The sequence below is a fragment of the Lissotriton helveticus genome, chromosome 1_1 (assembly GCF_964261635.1).
Source record: "Lissotriton helveticus chromosome 1_1, aLisHel1.1, whole genome shotgun sequence".
Classification (NCBI taxonomy): domain Eukaryota; kingdom Metazoa; phylum Chordata; class Amphibia; order Caudata; family Salamandridae; genus Lissotriton; species Lissotriton helveticus.
Genome location: NC_136057.1, coordinates 130411532 through 130433512, shown reverse-complemented (window position 1 = coordinate 130433512; position 21981 = coordinate 130411532). Strand labels below are relative to the sequence as shown.

Genomic DNA, 21981 nt, shown 5'->3' with positions numbered 1-21981 from the left:
GCATTACTTGTGTTAAAACCTGAAAAATATGAATATTTGTCGTAAACGGTTCTTGAGCTCCCTTTTGGAGGTGTTGCACAATGTTCCCATTGATTATAATTTAAAACATTTCTAGGTTGTGCAGATTTATATAAAAAATGGTTACCATAGTGGTTATAGCAATACATACTATCATAATTTGTAGAACCTTGCAAATAATCATGTTTTGTAAATTTAGCAGACATTACTAAGTCAGACATCATGTTATTAATGCTTTCGAAGTCCCAATCATCAGCAAATGAGTTTGGTTTTGCAAAGTCACTCAAGGAGATCTTGATTTGGTGTGGGTATTTCAGGATCTCGACCGGAACATAAATTTCATAGTCAGTGTTGTCCCAGGCTACCCCACCAGGTATAGGATTGGCTGTGAAGTTGGCTGAAGAAAGTTCTCTTTTCTCGACGTGTGAAGATGTGTGTGGTTTGAGGACCAAGTTGATGTTCTGACTTGCTGTGTCCATTTTAGCATATTTTCCCTCAATGAAGCGTCCCAAAGTTAATACCATGATGAGCCAAAGTATGAGGATAAATGCACCAAAACCCACCCAAAATTCAATCCATGGAGAAATCAGATATGTTTCTTTCAGTTGGTTCAAAAGTTCCTTAGCTTTGTCTTTAAAGGATTTTGATGATGGCTGTGTCTTTGATTCACTGAGGCTTTCAGAGGAATCATCGAAGTTGATGAAGTAGCCGGATGCAGTTCTGTCAATTGTTCCAATTGCTTCAGGATTTTTGTTGCTTGCATTTTCACTTGGTACTTCATTATAGATTGGTGTGTCTCTGCTAAATGTTTTTATTTGGGTTTTCAGAGGTCTGAGTTCTATTGCATTGTTGCATAGTCCTTGTTGTTCTTCTGTAGGCGTTTCGAATGTGATGAGCCTTTTTGTTAGGACCTCTGTACTGGTAGCAAACCTTGGTGTTCTGCTACTTATTGGGAGTCCACTTGGCCTACTGTTTGTTATCGGCCACATGTTGTGGTTTTACCAGGTCGATGGATACAACTCGGTTCTCCTTTTTACCAGCAAGTGGCGGTAGTACAACTGATCTTGTCCCGTTGACAGACAAGACAGGAACTGCTTTTCTGTAAGAAGGCCCAAATTCCTTCTTTACCGCGATCTTCTCCCTGACTAGATCCCCGACTTTTGGAATCCAGACAGGTCTTGCTGGGACAGGTGGTGATTCTTCAGTGGTTGTTGGCTGTTGTTTCAACTGTATGTTGCTCAGGTCTTTTCTTGTTTTGTTTAAGTCCTGCAAAATAGCCAAACGGTCTTTGACATCAAAGCTTTTTTCTTTAACCACTGAAGTCTGACTGTCGAGGTCAGAGATAATCATTCTAGTTCCAAATAATAATTCGTACGGACTGAATCCCTTCAGAGAATTTCTTGGCAGGTTATTTAGACTACGTTGGACACTTATTAAATGTTTGACCCACCCAGTTCCCGAACCTAATACCTTTGCCGTTATAGATTGCTTTATGTCACGGTTTTTTCTTTCAACAATTCCGTTCCCCTCAGGGTGAAATGGACAAGAGTACCGCAATTGCACGCCCATGCTGACCATGGCCTCCTTATAAGCCCGAGAGCTAAAAGCAGGACCATTGTCCGAATGCAGCATGCCAATTGCGTATGTGCCGATAAAGACTCGCAAATCTTTTATAACAGTTCTGGCGTCAGCCGTTCGCTGGGGCCACATCCATATGAATCTCGTGCATGAGTCCACTGCAACCAAGATATATTTATAGTTACCATCCCTTTGTAAGGGACCGCAGTGGTCTAGATAAACACAGGCTAATGGTTTATCCGAGATTAGAAGGGGCGTCTGCACTGGACGTCTCACCGTTGATACTTTCATTTTTTGACATATTTCACATGCTAGAACATAGTTCCTCGTTTGTCTTCTCATTTGAGGCCACCAGTATCTCTGTTTTAATAATGATACTGTGGCTGAGACGCCAGCATGGATAGAAGCAAGCCCTTCGTGTGCCGCTATTATTAGTCCTAACCTATGTTCCATGTTTGGAATTGCCCTATCCCCCACTCCAGGGATTCGAGCAAAAGGAACATTGTTTGCATCAGTTATGTATGAGTATTTTACTGGAAAGCCTTTAGGGAGTGGTTCTATCGAATCCTTTTCTGAAGCGCTGACAGCTTGTAATATTTCGCTGTCTATTTTTGTTTTTGACCGGGTGACGGCAGCTACGGAAGCCGTTTGCACAGCTGCCTTAGCGGGCTCATCAGCCAATGAATTCCCTGCAACGTGAACGCCATCACGTTGATGACTCAGTGTATGTATCACGTGAGTCTTTGGTAGTTCTTTTTGCAGAAGAACTACTTGTTCCCATAGCATTTTATGCTTGATTGTGCCACCTTTCGCATCCTTGAAACCGTTCTGAAGCCAGATCTGCAAGTATTCATTGTAAGACTGAACGCAATAATACGAATCACACACTATGAGTGTGGGGAATTCTCGATCGGTATTTTCAAGCGCCATCTTGAATGCTAGTAGTTCAGCTCGCTGAGCTGTACAATCTCCTAGGGATTGTGTTTTAGTGAGGGTTGGTTTAAATTTCCCTTCGTGCCAACGACCTTTAACAATCGCGCACGCAGCACTGTAAGTTTGTTTACCTCCTACTGCGGGTTGTGCTGATCCGTCTGTATATATTATACAGCCGTAGTGATCTAGAGGCAGAATTTCGGTTGGCGGAGGACATTCAAATTCATATTGGAGAAATTCTTGTGTTTTTAAGTAAGGATCAAATTCGTACACCACGTCTGTTGCAGCAAGAGAGTTAGCCCATTGTATCCATCTTGGATGGAGTGCTTTAGCATTTGGAATGCTTGCCTTTGTTACCGCCTCTAAGGCTGGTATTGGTGTTACGATTACTATTCGTTTACCTTGTGCCAGGGCTCGTTCTTTTGCTATAGCTGTCTGTGTTGCTGTAAGAATTTTTTCCGTTGGGCTAAATTTCATTTCAGCCTTAGTGTACAAGTGTGATTTGAATGCAATTGGTACCTTTTCTCCCTCATTAGAGGTTAGGTATGTGAATCCGCATCTCCCTGGGATGACTCGAATCACAAGATTGCGTGTGTTATCACGTGTTTCTAATTTTGTTTTAATTAGCATGTCTGTTTGTAAGGATCTCAAAATCTCTGTGTGTGTTTGAGTCCAATTGGATCTTTTAAAGTCTGGTTTAATTAGATCATAAAGGGGTTTGACCCTTTCTGCGTAATTTGCAATGTATGTTCCTCCGAAATTTAGGAAGCCTAGAATTGACTGTAGGTTTTTTAGTGTTTTAGGAGCTTGGATTACGGCACATTTCTCTAGGAAATTGTCTGCCAGGCTTTTACCTTCACTTGATAACTCATAGCCTAAGAACAGGACTGTCAGATGGGCAATTCTGGACTTTTTAAAGTTGAATTTGTAACCCTCTGCTGCGAACCCAAGTATTATGGTGTTCACTCTTTTCAAGTGAGTATCCAAGTCATCGTCTGTTAAGTAAATGTCATCGACATAAGATAATGCTTCATCATCATATAGATGTAGTAATTCTGTTACTCTCGCTGAGAATACCCCCGGGCTGTTCTTGTACCCCTGGGCTAACCGACAGAATTGCTTTTGAGTGCCATTTACTGAGAATGCAGTTAAATATCTGCTCTCTGGTGCTATGTTTTGACAAAAGAATCCATTGGAGATGTCCAAGGTTGTTTTGTATTTTTTGCGCACTATGTTATTCATTAGTGCAGCACTGTGTGAGTTTTGCACTGCAAAGGTTTTGCAACATGTGTTAAGGTGTCGGTAATCCAAAACTAGACGATATGAATTGTCTGGTTTGGAGACCGGAAACAAAGGATTGTTCATTTGTGAGGTGCAAGTTTCAATCACCCCCTGGTATTCTAGCTGATCTAGTATTTCATTTACCTGTTTTTTTAGCTTCTTGCTTAATTGGGTACTGCCTTTGTGCAGTAGGTTGTGATTTTAACTGGATTTTGTGAGGAGGAGAATCCTCATCCCATCCTACATGATTTTTATATAAAGCAGGTGCTAAGGCCACTGCCCACTTTCTAGCAAGTGTGTATTTTTTATGAATCGGGATTTGATTCAAAAAGGCAGGCATAATTACTTCTTCGCCATGAGGGCACTCCCTGACAAACTCTGGTGGCCAGTCTTTTTCAGCTAGAAGGATGTCATAACCCTTGGAGAGGTTATCCCAAAATAGTCCCCTTATTTTCCTAGTCTTATCTCCCTCTATACGTAATGTTATCTCGTATATCTTGTGGGGTTTGCTAACTCTGGTGTCTGCAGTTTCCACTTGAAGATATTCATTCGTGTCCACTGTCTCCAGATGATTCATAAGGACTTTGCGAGCTATGCTCACTTCTGCTGCGCTGTCTAGCATTGTCTGAGCCCACTCTCCGTTTTTCAGTTGTGTCCTCAGTATTCTCGGCATTGTTAACTACCTTGATACTGGCTACCTTCTTTTTTGGAAATTGTAATTTCTTTTTTTGTTGAGCAGGTTCCTTGTCTTTGGACTTGGCGTGCTCTTCTCTTTGTTCTGATCGTCCTCTTCTTTCCGATTTCTGCGAGGAAGTCTGAAAAGATTGAGAGGGACGTGTATCAATGTCTTGATATCTATCAGGTTTTTTAATATTATCCCTATTTCTAAGGTTATATCTTTTCCCAGAGGGGTCACTCTGGGGTGACCTGTGTCTCTGGTTCGGAGATTTCTCCCTTCGCCTAGGAGACCTTCCTCGAGACTGGAATTTCTTTTCTTTTGGATTGGATTGTTTGTTTCCATCCCAGTTCTTTTTTGGTGAATTATTATTAAAAAATATTTTTTCTGGATTTTCAGTCAGTTGCGGTTTTACTGGTATTCCACCTAAACTATCTCTACCTAGTTCTTCATAGGATTTCTCTATGATTCTGGCAATTTCAGCTGGTTGGTCTGCTATATCTGTCTCTTTTAACCTCTGGCGGATCGCCACGTTTGCTGCTTCACCTTTTATATTGGCTAATAATATAGCCGAGACCTGCTTGAAGTCTTTCAGTAATTTCATACCAAGAGTTAAAGCTGGTTCTGGACCATATTCATCTTGAATTTGTTTTAGCACATCTGGTATTACCGAAATGGATGGAACACCGTGCGTTTTTGTGTAGATTGAAGCAAAGACTGTACCCCAAGTGTCACAGTCCTCTATGTGTGGTGCGATTCCCATTGGGAGACATATAGTCAGAATCCTGTGTTTTTCTAATGGGGTGGTGTCAGGAAACACCGCCTCTATTTGGGTGATTTTCTGTGCCAACCAGAATGGTATTTGTTCCCGTTTAGCCGGAACTTTACCTAGGCAGGATTGGATGTTCTGTGGTGTGATTTTATTTGTGTTCCCCTGGTGAGGGGTCAGCTGTGGAAGTTTAATCGCTGGCTGAATTGTTGAAGTCCGCATTACATACTGGACTAATTGTCTATGAATTTTTAGTAATTGTTTTAGCTGTATTAACAGCTCTCCAGTAGACATTCCTTCGATGTCTGGGTGTGGTGTGTATCCGGCTAAGACCGGCCACGTTGCTCCTGGTCTACCTAAAGGACCGAGCCTTGTAATGTGATTGTTATGTATTAGGGCGCCATCAAATAAGAGCAAATGCTCTTGGAATTTGAGTGGTACTTCTTCCACCTCCTCGAAAGGAGTGTAAATGTCGGGTGGAACCTCTATTTTGTAATAGTGGAAGTACTTTGTTACAGCATTTGCTGCTGGAAAATTTATCCATGTATAGTATACCTCTGTCTGCCGATATTCGTGTGCCTCAATTACGAATATGACTGTGCCACCTCTAGGTGTCAGTCCATTTTCTATAAGTTTTAAGGTTATAGATTTCCTTTTGGCGACCGGGATGAGTATTATATCCCCGTCCGCATCTAGTGCTGCAGTATCAGCTGCTACTATTTCAGCTGCTAATCTAACTGCCTCTCTTTCTTCATCACTGTCTCCCATTTTACCGACAGGATGGTATTATGTTTGTTTGCAGATCAGGTTTCTTATGGAACAAAGATTAGATGCACAATATTTTGGAACAGTGTATCCTTCAACGTTGACTATACCAAGAACCTTACATAGGAGTTCCCTCCTGCGAGGTTTTGGAGGATATTACCTTTCACCCACTCCAGACGTCTTTGGAGTATTTGGGAAAAGGGGTCTGAGTGAGAAAGCACGACTGAGTTACTCTAAATGTCTTACGTTAGTTTTATCGCCCTTTCCAAACACGTTGGGCGCCATGTAGTGTAGTTCCTATCTTCCCAATAGGCTCTGCGCATTGGAATAATACCTACAGCAGTAAAGGCCTAGGCCAGACGTTAACTAGGTCTACTACTGTCGATACTAGACTTAAGTTTTGGGTTTGCCAGCGTAGCTCAGAGTTCGCTAGAAACTTTCTCGAATGTTCAGGAAAGAATTAACTCCCCTGATTAGACAAGAAGGGATTTAGTTTCTGACAACCATAGAACATGACAACTTTGCTCTCCCCTAATCAAGAGTATATCTCCAGAGTCGTGTGAGCACAAGGCAATTATTTTACTCAGTCAGTACGTGCATTCTTAGTCTCATCAGATTGTAGAGAAAAGGAAGAGACGGGCATGTTCAATAAAAAGGTGTTATTTATTGATCAGTCTCTTTTCTCATACAAGAGAAATGGATCGATATTATTGCAATACTTATAGTTAAGTTAAGCAATAGTATAAAATAATACTGTAAAAACATTGATATGGTTTCTGACCCATATGATGTTTAAAATGATTAAAATATATTTACATACACATATACATTTGACTAAACATACTCAACCGGTGTTTCTAAATACGCCTACCCCGTGTACCTGACCTAAGTCTAATGCGTGGGCGGGAATAGAAAGTTACAGTTTAAGTTAAGTTTGTTTTTGCCAAGTGAATAACTAAAGAATTCTCTGTGAGGGGTTATTCAGTTCTGTACCTGGAAGTTAGGATGAATGAGGAATGGTATCTCTTTCTTCAGTGGTTGTTGGCTGTTGTTTCAACTGTATGTTGCTCAGGTCTTTTCTTGTTTTGTTTAAGTCCTGCAAAATAGCCAAACGGTCTTTGACATCAAAGCTTTTTTCTTTAACCACTGAAGTCTGACTGTCGAGGTCAGAGATAATCATTCTAGTTCCAAATAATAATTCGTACGGACTGAATCCCTTCAGAGAATTTCTGCTCTCGATATTCCAGGCTGCCTGCGAGGGCTGCCCGAAAACGCCGGTGCTGGGTCTCTCGGTAGGAGATAGCAGCGCGTCTCTCAGCGCGTCAGGAAGGCGGGGCTGCTGCCAGCGGGGTCTGCTCTGCTTCTGGGCTTCGGCAAGTATGGCTGCTCCGTCTCGTCACCACGCGTGTGTTTGCATAGGGCAAGATCGGCAATATTTATACCTTAAAGGTGCCGAGATTGACGTAAGGATGGACATAGATACGTCAATAAAGATGTCATACGACTTGCTCGTTAGCACATTCTTTTACAGAAGTTCTCTGTGAAATCAAAACAATGGCCGCACGGATTTTCCAGGTTGTCATAGGTTTGATTTGTTATGAGAACGTCGTATGCCTTATCAGGGGCTGGAGGAATGTCGCTTGTCTAATTAGATCTCAAGCGTTATGACCTAATCAGATAACACGTTCCTGTGCCGTAGTGTGACTGCGTCAGATAACGGTATCTGCATCATGGGGGCTTTTCTTGCCTCATGGGCTGACTGTTAGTTAACTTGATAGTTAGTTTAACCAGAATAGGGTCAGGAATAGGGGGATCGATTCAGAACCTATAGGAATACATGACAGTACAAGGTTTACACACACACACATACACACACACTCATTTCTACTATGGGCAATCTGGTTTTCGGGTGTGCTGATTTTCTCCCCTTAGGTATACAGCGCTGACCCTTTAAAAACACATGCCATTCAAACCATTGTATTTGCAATTAACTTCGATAGAGGCCCGTCTTTAGTTATGTTATGTTAATATAAGTTATTAAGCACACAAAATACCCAGAGGTGTCTTGCCTCTGAACCTTTACGTAAACCCAGAGATATGAGGGGAACTAGTTCTGAAATAGCCATGTTTTAAGACCTCATCTAAATGAGAAAAGTGAGTTTGCAGATCTAATGTCCATAGGAAGCAAATTCCATAGTTTCGCCGTGCTGTGGCCAATGCTTCGGCCTCCCCAACCAGAAGTACGGATTCTTTGCCACATGAAGAAGCGGCTGTGTGTGACAGAAGCACGAGAGCCTTCAGTATTCGGAACGCGTTCATTCAGATTCATGCTGCCGGCATGGGACTACATTTCCCAAATACTTGTGGTCATGTGACTGCATCAGTGTGATGCGATCATAAAACCTGAGTGAGTAGCCACACACTTAATTCGGCTTTAGCTACCCCCGGATCCTCTATTCAAGCAACATCTATTACTCTGGACACCGTTTTCCCTCTGCTATGGTATAACGGATTGCTGGCTCCCTGTATACAGGTATTAGTCTCTGACCCTACGTTTGTTATATCTGTAATATTTTCTGCACCGAGGCAGCATGTTCCTTGTATACAGGAATGGGTCCCTGAACCTACCTTTTTGTTTAACTTGAATCTTTTGTGCATTGAGCGTGTCTTATTTTTTTTCTTGTTATGAAAACATAAAGAATGCTGCAAAAAGGGAAATGGAAGGAGCGTGTATATTCAAAAGTAATAAATCAAATGTTGAAGTCCATATATATTTCTTTCTTCTTTATTGCTCAATTTTTTATTATTTTTCTTTCATTGTTCCTATACAAAAGAGTTTCAGGAAGCCAAAGTACAAATTCCAACAAAAAAGTTCTTTGATGCGTGAATCCAATCAATGTAACAATTATTCCATCCAGATCATTTGTTCCACAAAAACAACTTTTGTTATACGCAGCCTACGCGTTTCGTCCTCCTTAGGACATCATCGGGGCTGCAAGGTAAGAAACAAAAAATCACAATCCATATATACAAAAAAAGCAAAATTGCAAAACAAACTTCATGTCTGATTAACATAAAAACCATAATTAAATACCCCTTTCGGTCCTGCCTATATAGCAATCTACAAACACACAGCATCCACCCACTTCTAAAACATTATATGCTCACATTTTTTGTGCAATTTCTTCCTTATACTCTTCACTCAGAGATGGACGTACCTTATTATATTCAAACTTTTAGAATGTTGGTGTAGTGTTCTACTTCATCAATACCCGAGGTTTATTAGTCACCCTAGAACAATCAGAACTGAGCCAGTATTGAAAAGATGGACTTTCCCACCCTTTTTACGAAATCCTAATCATTATTTATTATGCCCAAGCGATCTGCCTATCTTGTTATGGCCGAGACACAACCACTTAAATAAACAAGGTTTGTCAAACCATTTTTGATTACCATACTTCATGTTCTATTGACTCACCTAATTAAAAATAGGCCCCGTTCTTCACTGTATTCATTAATCCAGAGTTAAAGTCACCCTACTTCCTCTATCCCTTAGAATACAGTATTTAAAAACAAATGGTGACACTTACAATAACAGATTTCCGTCCTTTAAACAGTAGATTCTTTCAAACAGAAGTCCTTCTCCTTCCAAGCTCCGTAAACTAAAAATTCTGAGTGCAATCCCTCAAAGTATTGTTCTACAAAAATAAAACCATAATAGTTTTACTGATATGGTGACAAAGCTGATCACCTAATACTATGCGTCTTTCTAGCTTCAATTACCTCTGCCATGCGTCCCTCTCTGGTCCGCATCCGTGGCAGCCAAAAAAAACAAGCATTTACAATGCAACGGTCTCGCCTTTGCAAACGTTAGAGGTATTGGCTTGTAAATGACACTTTTTTTATTTTATTTGTTGGTTTTGAAAACAGATAAGTAAATGGCACTGTCATTTACAATGCCAATAGCTTAATCTCTCGCAAATGCGAGACCTATTGCATTTGCTCACACACACACAGAGCCCCACACACAAACAGAGCCACACACACACAAACACAGAGCCACACACACACACACAGAGCAACACACACACAGAGCCACACACACACAGAGCCACACACACAGAGCCACACATACAGAGCCACACATACAGAGCCACACACAGAGCCACACACACACACACACACATACAGAGCCACACACACAGAGCCACACACACACACACACACACACAGAGCCACACACACACACACACTGACACACAGAGCCACACACACAAAACCACACACACACACACAGCCACAGAGCCACACACACACACAGCCACACATACAGAGCCACACACACATACACACAGAGCCACACACACACACAGAGCCACACACACACACACAGCCACGCATACACAGAGCCCCACACACACACACACACAGAGCCACACACACATACACAGAGTTCCAGAGCATAATTACAGAGCCAATGTAGTTTACAAATTACTTGTGAAGAAGCATCCGTTGCACCGTGGAGGCGCTGACAGCTCATTTGCTACCATGCACCCAGGGGTCCATCACTGGGTGCTGAGGTAAACACCCTGTGCCACAAGGCCGCCAGAGACCTAAAAAAAGCCCCACTACTCCCAGGCCCGCCCTTCCTATCACATACTGAAAACATTTTAAAGCATTTTAGCAGATTATGTCACATAGAGGTGTGTGGGGGGGACTCTTTTCTTGGTAAATGAGTGCTCGGCTTAAAAGGGAATGAAGAACCTTTGACAATAGATTGTCATGACCTATATCTGAAAATCTATGAAGCCGATAGATGTGGCTTGTTGGTAACTCCATGTCGACAGATGTGGCTTGTTGGTAACTCCATGTCACTGAAATACATGACCTTTAATGAATGGAGTGCATTCTGGGAGCGGTAGTCTTCATTGGGGTATAAATAACTTGGAATAAACATGGCGAAAATTGTCAGAGCATACAGGAAGCAGTCATCAAGGCAAAAGAAAGAAACTGTAACAGGTAAAGGCATCCCAAGAGCAGCTTAGCAGAAAACCCCACTTCTCCCAGGCTCCGTCCCTCCTCTCATGCAAAGGCTACCTTTTACTAATAGGAGCGTGTCCGTCAAATGGAACCTATCTGGGGGGCTTGGTCATGGTTTGGTTGTCTGGGTTCAGAATGAAATGTCATCTTGTAGTTTGCTCACAGCAGCACTCTAGCTCGTTGCTGCAGGGTGTGGTTAATCTTATTCCACATGAAGCCCTCACATGCACATTGCCATGTTGGATGGTGTTTGCCTGCACATACCAGCAATGCCTCGGTCTCCAACTGTGGTTACAGAGAAATATACAAGTAGCACACTTGGTTCTCCAATGTAATGATAAACAAGAGCTTCATCTTTGCCAATGCAGCATGAACCATTTTCTAACCATAAGACAAGGCTTTCACTCGGGTACCCCACTGCTGACTCACTCATGGGATGAGCTGAATACAGAGATACTGCAGTGTACTGATTCTCAAGACCAGGTAAGTCTCTTCTTTAGATACAAGTAGAATTGATACCAAGTGGCCTCATTAAGCCAGACACGATAAGCCAGCTCTTGCTTTCTTACACACTTTTCATGCTGCGGCATATATGCCTGTGCTCCTACCACACGTTGTAGAATGCAGTGCACTATTTGCTGAAAGGCCATCATTGGTTGATGGTGTCAGATATGACGTGGATCCATTTTGACAGAAGCGTGGAACTACTTACTGTATTTATTGGCATCTGGAAACATGACTGCGTAATCACAGTACATTTTGTATCAAGCAACACTGCCAAGCATACGCAGACATTGAACTAACACCCCACCAATCATTGTAATGATTATGCAGCAGGAAACACATGACAACATGTTAAGAACTTGACTGGGCAAAGGGCATGTTCAACTTTTGCATGCTTCTCTACTTTGCAAAATAATTTTCTGTCACCAGAAGGGCATGCCAGGGGACTTTCACAGTCCCTAGAGGATGGGTGCAGATGCAAACGTCAAATTTGTGCAGTCAAAAGCAAGGTACGTACATATTAAAAGCAATTTAAAAAAAGGTGCTTGTAGATTTAGGCAACACTGCAATTCTGATAACATGGCCAACATTTGACCAACTTCACCCACAGTATGATTGTCAAAACATGCTTCTACATTCGGATCATACATTTCCTATAGGTATTAAATTCGGAATGCAAACCTGCTGTAAAGCACCTTGCCCTTTACGATGGTGAGCGGAATAGGAATAGGCAGACCCCCTTCCTTCCCTCACCCAGGCAGAAAAACTAAAGCCAGCAGCGAATTGTTCTGTGATGTCACAGCCAGTAGTGCCTGACAGGGAGAAATCTGAAAATGTACAGGTATGCTGTGAACCCGTATGACCCCCTGCGCCCCCCCACCCTCTCCCCCTGTCCTATCAGCAAAAGGAGGCGATCTAAAGAACCGGATCTAAAACACATCAGCTTCACCGGGGATGTCCTAAAAAATGGTCCAGAATCTGGGGGAAATGGAATGAATCCCTGGGCAATCTCTGTGAGCCACCACGTGCGTCATCAACCCTTGAAGACAGCCCCTGATTTAAGGGGGAGCATTATGCTATGTTAATGACAATTCCAAATGTGGGTGTGGAGAGAGTGGTGGTGTAGTGGATGTCATCTGCTAAGTAACTGGAAATGTATTCAATCAATCAATCAAGCATTTATATAGCGCACTACTCACCCGGAGGGTCTCAAGGCGCTTGGGGAGGGGGGGTCCGCTACTGCTCGAACAGCCAGGTCTTGAGCTGCTTCCTGAAGGCGAGGTGGTCTTGGGTCAGGCGGAGGCGGTCGGGAGGGAGTTCCAGGTCTTGGCGGCCAGGTAGGAGAAGGACCTTCCTCCTGTGGTGGCTCTTCGGATGCGGGGGACGGTGGCGAGGGCGTGGCTGGTCGATCGAAGTTGGCGTGTTGGAGTATAGAAGTTGAGGCGGCTGTTGAGGTATCTTGGGCCTCGGTTGTGTAGGGCTTTGTGTGCGTGGGTGAGGAGACGGAAGGTGATTCTCTTGTTGATCGGGAGTCAGTGCAGGTCTCTCAGGTGTCCGGAGATGTGGCTGTGTCTGTGTCGGGGGATGTCGAGGATGAGTTTTGCTGAGGCGTTCTGGATCCGCTGGAGACTCTTCTGGAGTTTGGCGGTGGTTCCGGCGTAGAGGGAGTTGCCGTAATCCAGTCGGCTGGTGACGAGGGCCTGGGTGACCGTCTTCCTGGTCTCGGTGGGGATCCACCGGAAGATCTTACTTAGCATGCGCAGGATGTTGAAGCACGACGAGGAGACGGCGTTGACTTGTCTGGTCATGGAGAGGGAGGAGTCCAGGATGAAGCCCAGGTTGCGTGCGTGGTCTGTGGGTTTGGGTGCGCTGCCCAGGGCCGGGGGCCACCAGGAGTCGTCCCAGGCGGAGGGTGACGATCCCTGGATGAGGACTTCCGTCTTATCTGAGTTCAGTTTCAGGCGACTGTTCATCATCCACTCGGCTACGTCTTTCATCCCTTCGTGTAGGTTGGTTCTGGCGGTGGCGGGGTCGTTGGTGAGGGAGAGGATCAGCTGGGTGTCGTCGTAAGAGATGATGTTGAGGTTGTGTTGGCGTGCGATGGCCGCGAGGCGGCTCATGTAGACGTTGAAGAGGGTGGGGCTGAGTGATGATCCTTGTGGTACTCCGCAGATGACTTCGGTGGCCTCGGATCTGAACGGGGGGAGGCGGACTCTCTGTGTCCTACCGGCGAGGAAGGAGATGATCCATTCTAGTGCGTTCTCTTGGATTCCGACGTTGCTGAGGCGCTACACTAGGGTGCGGTGGCAGACAGTGTCGAATGCCGCGAGAGGTTCAGGAGGATGAGGGCCGCGGTTTCCCCGTTGTCCAGCAGGGCTCGGATGTCATCGGTGGCTGCGATGAGGGCGGTCTCAGTGCTGTGGTTGGCCCGGAAGCCAGACTGCGAGAGGTCGAGGGATCCGTTCGTCTCGAGGAAGGCGGCCAGCTCCTGGTTGACGGTCTTCTCGGTGACTTTGGCCGGAAACGGGAGGAGCGAGATGGAGTTCGGTGGGGTCTGCTGACGGTTTCTTCAGGAGAGCGCTGAGTTCGGCGTGCTTCCAGCTCTCCGGGAAGGTAGCGGTGTCGAAGGAGGTGTTGATGATGTCCCGCAGGTGGGGTGCGATGACAGCGTCGGCTTTGTTGAAGACGTGGTGAGGGCAGGGGTCGGTTGGGGATCCGGAGTGGATGGAGTTCATCGTGCGGATGGTGTCTTCGGTGGTGGTTGGGGTCCAGGCGCGGAGGGTGGCGGTGGGGGGCGTTGGTGCGGTCGTAGGGTGCGTTGGTTGAGAGCTGAAGCTGTTGTGTATGTCTGCGATCTTGTTGTGGAAGTAGGAGGCGAGGGAGTTGCAGAGGTCTTGTGATGGGGTGATGTCGTTTTTTTCCGGCGTTGGGGTTGGAGAGCTTTTTGACGATGTTGAAGAGTTCCTTGCTGTTGTGTGCGTTGTTGTCCAGTCGTTATTTGAATGCGTTTTTCTTGGTGGTCCGGATCAGTTGGTGGTGTTTTCGGGTTGCAAGCTTGAGGATGGTCATGTTGTCTGGTGTAGGGTCTCTGCACCAGGCTCGCTCGAGGGCCCGGCAGTTCTTCTTGGAGCTCTTGAGTTCGTCGGTGAACCATGGTGCTTTCTTTCTGCCGGGTCTGCTGGGTGGGGTTCTCAGTGGGGCGAGGTCGTCTGCGCAGTTGCTGCTCCACTTCGTGAGGTTGTTGGCGGCCTTCCTGGGGTTCGATGAGCTGGCGGGGGGGGTCTTGGCTCAGGGCTGCGGCGAGCTGGTCGGCTGTGATCTTGTTCCAGCATCTGCGTGCGATCTGTTGCTGGTGGTGGTGGATAGTGTTCTTTCTGAAGCTGAAGTGGACGCAGCTGTGGTCCGTCCAGTGGAGTCCGGTCGTGTGGCTGAAGGCGATGTGCTTGCTGGATGAGAAGATGGGGTCGAGTGTGTGTCCGGCGTAGTGGGTGGGGGAGGTCACCAGCTGCTTGAGACCGAGGTTGTCGAGGTTGTCCAGCAGGGTGGTGGTGTTGCGGTCGTTGTTGTTCTCCAGAAAGTTGAGGTCCCCGAGGAGGATGTAGTCGACAGAGGGGAGGGCGTGCGGGCTGATGAAGTCGGCGATGTTTTCGCTGAATTGTGTGCGTGGTCCCGGGGGTCTGTAGATGAGGGTGCCTCTGAGGGTGGTCTTAGGGTCGGTGTGGATCTGGAAGTGCAGGTGTTCGGCGGCTGCGAGGGTGTCGTCGGTGTTGGTCGTGATGCGGATGGTGTTCTTGTGGACGATGGCGATGCCTCCTCCGGTCTGGTTGATGCGGTCCCTCCGGGTGATCTTGTATCCGTCCGGGATGGGGATCGCGATGTCGGGTGCTGAGGAGGCGTTCATCCAGGTTTCCGTGAGGAAGGCGACGTCTGGGGATGTAGTGTCGATCAGGTTCCAGAGTTGGACGGCGTGCCTGTGGACGGAGCGAGTGTTGAGTAGGATGTACTTCAGGTGGTTGCTGTTGGTGCTCGGCTTTGCGGGTGCGGTGCAGGTCCGGATGCAGGTAAACTTGCAGGAGTGGCAGCTGAAAGGTCCGTGGGTGCGTCTCGGGGTGGCTCGGTAGCATCCAGGGATTCGGCCGGCGTTGAGTTCGGTGGCGTCGTAAGTCCGTCGGGTGGGCTGGTATCTTCGGGGGCCAGGGGTACTGGCGCTGGGCGCGGTCAAGGTGCGGACGGGCGCAGACGGGCTTACCTTTGGTGCGCCTTCGGCGCGCCCGCTGTGCGTCAATGCAGCGCGTTTGCCACTCTGCCATAAGTGGAGAGTGGGGGGGGGGCGGAGCGAGAGAGGGTCAGCTGGGAGGCGGGAGCAGGGCGGCGAATGGGAAGGGCGCTCGAGGTGAGGGGGCGGGGCCGCAGGGGGCAGCGGCGGGGAGCGGGGAGGTGGCGGGAAGCGCGGCAGGGGCTGGGTGCGACCAGGGGAGAGCAGGGACAGAACAATAACGCACAGATGAAACAACACGGGGCACAAGGAGATACAGACAGCTAGACAAAGGTGCACAGGGTAAAAGTAATCGCAGTGCTAGCGGGGCAAGATCAGCAGCAGCAACCGCGGAGTCCCAGGATCACGGCGGCAAGGTCAGCAGCCGAGGTGTGCCAGGATCGCAGCTGCGGGCAGTGGCGGCAAAGAGGGGCAGCCTGGGCTCACTCACGAGGAGTGTGCGCGGTGCGTGGTGTGACCGGCCCAAGGGACAGTGGTCACTGTTCACCACCGCGCGCACTCCGTCCTTTATGGTCCAGTGGGAGGGTGGGTCAGCTGGGAGGCGGGAGCGGGGCGGCGAATGGGAAGGGCGCTCGAGGTGAGGGGGTGGGGCCGCAGGGGCCAGCGGCGGGGAATGGGGAGGTGGCGGGAAGCGCGGCAGGGGCTGGGTGCGACCAGGGGAGAGCAGGGACAGAACAATAACGCACAGATGAAACAACACTGGGCACAAGGAGATACAGACAGCTAGACAAAGGTGCACAGGGTAAAAGTAATCGCAGCGCTAGCGGGGCAAGATCAGCAGCAGCAACCGCGGAGTCCCAGGATCACGGCGGCAAGGTCAGCAGCCGAGGTGTGCCAGGATCGCAGCTGCGGGCAGTGGCGGCAAAGAGGGGCAGCCTGGGCTCACTCACGAGGAGTGTGCGCGGTGCGTGGTGTGACCGGCCCAAGGGACAGTGGTCACTAAGATAACCTGTCATGTACGCAGTGAAATGTGTAATGTACTGCTTCATCACAAATGGAGACGACTGATGTTTATTGCTGTATGTAAATTGCTGACGATGAAATGATAATAAAAACTTTTAAAATAAATAAATAAAACACATCAGCTTTACTCACATCTGTACGCTCGGGTCGACTCAAAAGGACAGGCGCACAAGTCCGTTCACAGATCAAACCGAATGAGCCTGCAGTCAGTTGGGGCCAAATACAGCATAAATTCTCAACAGCAAGCACTGCACTCTGGCCCCAGCACATGCATAGAGCCCTATGGAGCAGAATACCATTCTTCAATACCACTCCAAATTATCTAACTTTAGAATCAATTTCTAAATCAAAAGCTGCGGAGCCCAATGAAATACGGTATGAACGACCGCCTTTTAACTCACCATGTGACTATAACATATAAAATGAGAGTACAGTAGAATAAACAAGCACTGGCGTTGCCAATAGGTTTCGCATTTGGAAAGTTGGAGCTATTGGTTTTTGTAAATGACATTTTATATTTATATATCGTTATTGGCATTGTCAATAACAATAAATAAATATAAAATGTCATTTACAAAACCAATAGCTCCAACTTTCCAAATGCGAAACCTATTGGCAACGCCAGTGCTTGTTGCATGTGTGAGTAAGTTTGTGTTGGTCAGAGGGGGGTGGGCAGACAGATATTTGAGGTTGTGGGAGAACACATTTGGCTACTATATGGCTCCTCATACAGGTTCTCAAGCTGGCACTGCCTCCATCTTTATTTATTTTACATTTTGTTAATTTGTTAAGTGCCACATGTCACCTTCTTGTTACTACGGAGTACTGATCTTTGAGCCTGTCTGTTGAACCTTCTTACTTCGCTATTGTCTCTTGTTATGGTAGGTGGCTGTGCACGTACTTATAGGTCTGTTGTGTGTAATGCCAATGCTGGATAGAGTTTTGGTTATTAGGAAGAGCTGTAACCCTTCTGAAGGCCATTGTCGGGTTTTCACGCTCCTCGGGGCATTAGTGGCAGCTTCCGAAGGTTTTGGTTGTGTTTTTCCTTTTTTGGAGGGTTGAGGTAGAGCACAGCTTAATTTGTGCCCGTGCTCGCTCATGGCATTGTCAGTCTTTCTTTAAAAAAGCGCATGAGCAAATTGTTTATCAATTCAATACACTATTACGAAAACCGTAATATGAAGGTGGTCAGGCGACTCTTACAATTTTGGGTCACCTTGTGTTGTCAGAATGAGTTAGACAGAGTGGTAGGAAAGGAGGTGGGAGGTGCACGGCCGTGCGAATTACAACACACGGTGAGAGCAAATGGAAGAGACACAGGACAGAATAAGGAAGGAAGGGAGACAGCGGAGCGTGAGGGGGCAATAAATAGACTAGGAAGATAAAAAGACGGAGAGAGGGATGGGGTATGTAGCGATGTAAAGAAGGAATAAAAAAGTGGTAGCGAAGGAGGATAAAGGGAAAAGAATGAACAGTCGGCAATAAAGAGGGGAAAGAAGCACGAAGAAAGGGTGCCGGGGCAGACAAAGAAGAAAGAGGCAGGCAAAAGCGGAAAAAAGTTGCTGGCATATAAGCGTTTCAGAACCCCAAATTTCTTTAAGGGTTCTTCCTCATGACCGGGACTAGGCCAAGCACTGTGATACACATAAGAAATACAAAATGAGTGATTAGATAGCTGTCCCCAGTATTAAAATTAGCTCTACTTATCGTTATAAGCATAATAACAAGGTTGTCCTTACCCTTCACGCTTGTAAAATAAACACAGCAATATGAAACCCATGAGGGAACATATGTCCTCTTTAAATGCAGGTTTCTGAAAATAGTAAAGAACAAAATACGGGCTTAGTAGAGCTGTACAAAAACGACCATTAGTATGAGTAGAAACTTTACTGAAACGACACATTGTTTGTGGAGTAAATGTCCATGAAAAGTAGAACTTCTGAACGTAGTTTAAAACGCGATCTCAGCTACCTTTTACCCGTGTAACTGTTGTCAATTAAAGGTGGACCTAAAGCGTGGTCACACTTCTTTGACTAGTTGCGTGGGTATATTGTTGCCATAAAAATGAAACAAAACTGCTACAACTTGCCCCTGAACCATGGGCTCTGTGGTGGATTGCAGTTGTCGTAGAGAGAAGTTTGAGAAAGGTTTCACATTGCGGTGACCCCGTGTAAAGTAATTTAATATACGAGTGTAATCAAGAAAGCAGCTTACTCAGTAATTACACTTTTAAGCGAACTGATATAGACTGAACGACCGGCACCAATATTGAACAGCAATTGTACTCTGGTGCTGGAAGAGAGCCATGCGGAGAATGCACAGCATTCGCTCTAAGTCTGTGCTCGGACAGAGTGCAAAGTGGTTGCTGGGTGACGGCTAGGGAGGGGCTCCTGGAGTACAGGGGCCCCCCGCACCGCGGGAGCTGATTGAACTCACTTCATTCATGAAGGCATCAACGGCAGACTCTTAGCATGTCGGTAAGTTCCTGGATGGATTTAAACAAGATGTGAGCGTGTGCGTGAATGCAGAGTGCGCTCTCTCTAGCACGATCGAACAGATCCTCATAACTTGCCTGTTTCCAGAAGCTTGAGCAAGTCAAATTTCAGTCCGGCGTGCACGATTCACTGCGTCTCAGAAATGCGGAAGTTTAACAAAGCTCGCATCGGACCTAACTTGTAGATTCAGATAATGTGAGGGGGGCATTGCATCATGGTACTAGTAGTCTAACAACTGGCCAGAATGATTGAAATTAAGGAAACAAGCTATGGCATCATACCGAGAGTCAAACATGGAATTCTAAGCTCCTGACACCAACAAACTTACCACGATTAAACTGCGGGTAGGGAGACAAGGGAAGCCGGATGGGGGCGGGAGAGCCTGGTGGGGACAGGCAGATTAGAGAGATATAGATGGGTGAGGGAGGGGAAAGGACGAAGCGTCCAAGTAGATTTCTTTAATTAGGAATGCACCCGCTTTGTGAGCGTCCCTGCTGTAGGTGAGAGAGGGGGGTGAGGAGGGGGAATGGAGATGAGCATATTTAAAAGTTACAGCGCGATGGGGAATGGAGATGAGCATATTTAAAAGTTACAGCGCGATGGTAAACAAGAAGTGGCAAAGACAACAAGCTGCGGGCGGCAGGACTTAATGGTTGAAGAAAGTAAACACCCGGAAAGCAACAACGAGCAAGGGTGAGGAATAGAGGAAGCTGGATGGGGCGGGAGAGCCTGGTGGGGGGGGGGGCGGGAATGCGTGCGAGGGGAGAAGTGTGGCAGGCAGATGCGCGGAGGGAAGCCGGATGGGGGCGGGAGAGCCTGGTGGGATCAGGCGGATTAGAGAGATGCTTGTGCGGTCACGTGACCCGCTTTTGTGTTCACGTGACCTCACATGCACTGTGAAGAAACTGCAGTGAAACCGCAGTGGTTTCACTAGTCGATCAAGCCCTTGAATTTTCGCCTATTCCATTCGCAAGCGAATGGTAATAGGCGAAACCTAAAAACAGCTGTGGGCGCGATTTACAAATGTCATCTTAATTTTACTCTACAGCTGTGGGGGTCTCCACTCACACCGAGAGAACGGTCTGAGGGCAGGTGCTGTCTTCAGATGCGTCCCAGTGTTTGTGGCATAGAGTGCTTGGAAGGGCTCTTCTGGCTGCTTTGCATTAACCCTTTGAGCTCGGCCTAGCTACCTCGTGACTCCTGGGCTGCGGGGGAGATGAGGTAAGTGAGGGAGTGGGAGACATCCGATCCCCGGCTGACGGCAGCGGGACCAAGGGGGCATTGTCATGAGCTGGGGGGGTCGGAGCCAGCGGCTCACACGGCTATTGTCAGTGCCAGAAACAGGCGGGGCCGGGGAGGGAAACCGAGGATGGACAGGGGGCATGCAGAGAGATAAAGGCACTCCCATAACATCAAACACCCAGATGCAAGAGGGAAGGGTAGGGCAGCGAGAGGGGAATAAAGAAAGGAAAAAAAAAGCATAAAGATGCGAAGGGGATAGACACCTACAGCTGGAGAGAGAGAGAGAATTCTCAGACCCGCACAGAGCCCCTCAGAGGCTGCAACGAAGAAATTAACTGAAACCACCAGAGAGGCAGGAAAGGATCTTACCAAAATAAACTTGCAGGGACATACTCTGCACCATGATGTGCCACTAACTGGCGAGTACAGCCTTGCCCGCCTTAAAGAGGATTCTCCGGGTTCCTCGGGGCGGGGAGAACGGCAGCTTGATGCAGGGTTATGTGAAGGCCTCATATTACCGAGGTTCGATACAGGGCACCTTGGCTTCAGCTCTCACTCCTAGAGTGAGCCCAGCGAGGGTGGGCTAGGCCAGGACAAGGGGGGGTGTGGGCAAGCGACACAGCTCAGTCTCCCAATTCACTTGCTAGTGCGGTGCCTCCGGTCGTCTTTTTAGGGTGTGGTGCCCCTTATGCGTATCTCGGTGGAGGACTCCCAGTGTTCAATTTTTTGTTTGGGACCTCAGGCGCCGTAGGCAGAGAGGACCCAAACCTGTGGCCTCAGATTGGGGACAAGAGAGGAGGCCTCCAGCTATATGGCTTGTCTACAGATTGGCCCACGTGCTCTCACTACTGCATCCCCGGAGTCCCTGTGCACGTTCGTCGATATGCCCCAGCAAACAGTTTCACTCACTGCCATTTGGGGCACTGTCGCAGTGTGCACACTGAAGTCGTAGGGTGGTACTCGGGTCTCTCGTTCCACCAGGGCTGCCGTACCTACACGCGCAGTCTACTGCGTGCCCCAGCCCCAGGGTTGCAGGCCTCAGTCCGGCCGGCACAGAAGTTGCCGATCACACCCGGGAGCAGCAGGGCACCTCAGTGCAGCACCAACCGATGGCGTTTCTTAAGATTTTCCCACACCTGTGCTGTCTCTGTGGTTAGAGAAGTGCAGTACTTTGGTGCTACCTCCCCTGGTCCTGAGGGTCACCAGAGATGCACACCACGTACAGGGCCTCTCAGCATGCCAGCACCAAGCCAGCCTACTCGGGATACTTTATTACAGCTAGCTGAGCGTGTTAAACTGGTTAAAGCGTGTTAAACTTACCGCCGGTTGTGGCCCTGTCGCAGTGTGCGCACCAGCGTCACAGGGTAGTACTCGCTGTCACTTGTTCCACTGGGGACGGCGTCACAGCCCGCCGCAGGCCACTGCGCACCCTCCCTAATGA

The 21981-nt window shown here is 47.3% G+C and overlaps 1 long non-coding RNA gene across 5 annotated transcripts in view; it reads right to left on the bottom strand.

Moving 5' to 3' along the window:
* Window positions 1–8801: 8801 nt before the first annotated feature.
* Window positions 8802–21981, bottom strand: part of LOC144768252 (uncharacterized) — a 215675-nt gene continuing 202495 nt past the window's right edge. For 2 of the 5 annotated variants that reach the window (XR_013598509.1, XR_013598506.1), the window contains exons 4-6: window positions 18543–18616; window positions 9611–9718; window positions 8802–9012 (exon numbers count right to left, since the gene is read on the bottom strand). This is a non-coding gene — a long non-coding RNA (uncharacterized LOC144768252). Of the gene's footprint in view, window positions 9013–9610; window positions 9719–16935; window positions 17084–18542; window positions 18617–19375; window positions 19480–21981 lie in introns of those variants that run through there. The other 3 variants (XR_013598510.1, XR_013598508.1, XR_013598507.1) reach the window with 3 other exon arrangements.